A 366-nucleotide genomic window follows, 5' to 3' on the forward strand; every position below is an offset into this window, starting at 1 on the left:
CCTTATTATGTAATACTTTTCATGTTTATCAGATAAACGAACCTGGGATGATTAGCACTATGTCATTCGGTTTTTCCTCAAAAGAGGCCCAACACACAAAAAATCTGTTGGTCTTTTACCCACAAGTAGTTCTTTCTTTCTAATACTCCTGTCATTCTGCCCAGAGTTAAATTCTGAAAAAAGAGGATTAATCAAATTAACTTCTTATATCTAGCTATAATTCTGTCTATATAGCCAGTGAATGAATGCTGATGACTCCCAAAGGTTAAAATCTATCACTCAGTTTCAGTGGGTAGTCAGTATTACTCTGGAAGGAGTGATATCCATGTACTGGAAAACATAGTGGGTAAAACTAAGCTTCTCTGA

The 366-nt window shown here is 35.5% G+C and overlaps 1 long non-coding RNA gene across 1 annotated transcript in view; it reads right to left on the minus strand.

Annotated features, from left to right (window-relative positions):
• LOC119592755 overlaps positions 1–366 on the minus strand; it is a 12,306-nt gene that overhangs the window by 294 nt on the left and 11,646 nt on the right. Inside the window, exon 2 of the long non-coding RNA XR_005230458.1 lies at positions 43–173. This is a non-coding gene — a long non-coding RNA (uncharacterized LOC119592755). The remainder of the gene's footprint in view (positions 1–42; positions 174–366) is intronic.

This window comes from Penaeus monodon, chromosome 30, assembly GCF_015228065.2.
Source record: "Penaeus monodon isolate SGIC_2016 chromosome 30, NSTDA_Pmon_1, whole genome shotgun sequence".
Lineage (NCBI taxonomy): Eukaryota > Metazoa > Arthropoda > Malacostraca > Decapoda > Penaeidae > Penaeus > Penaeus monodon.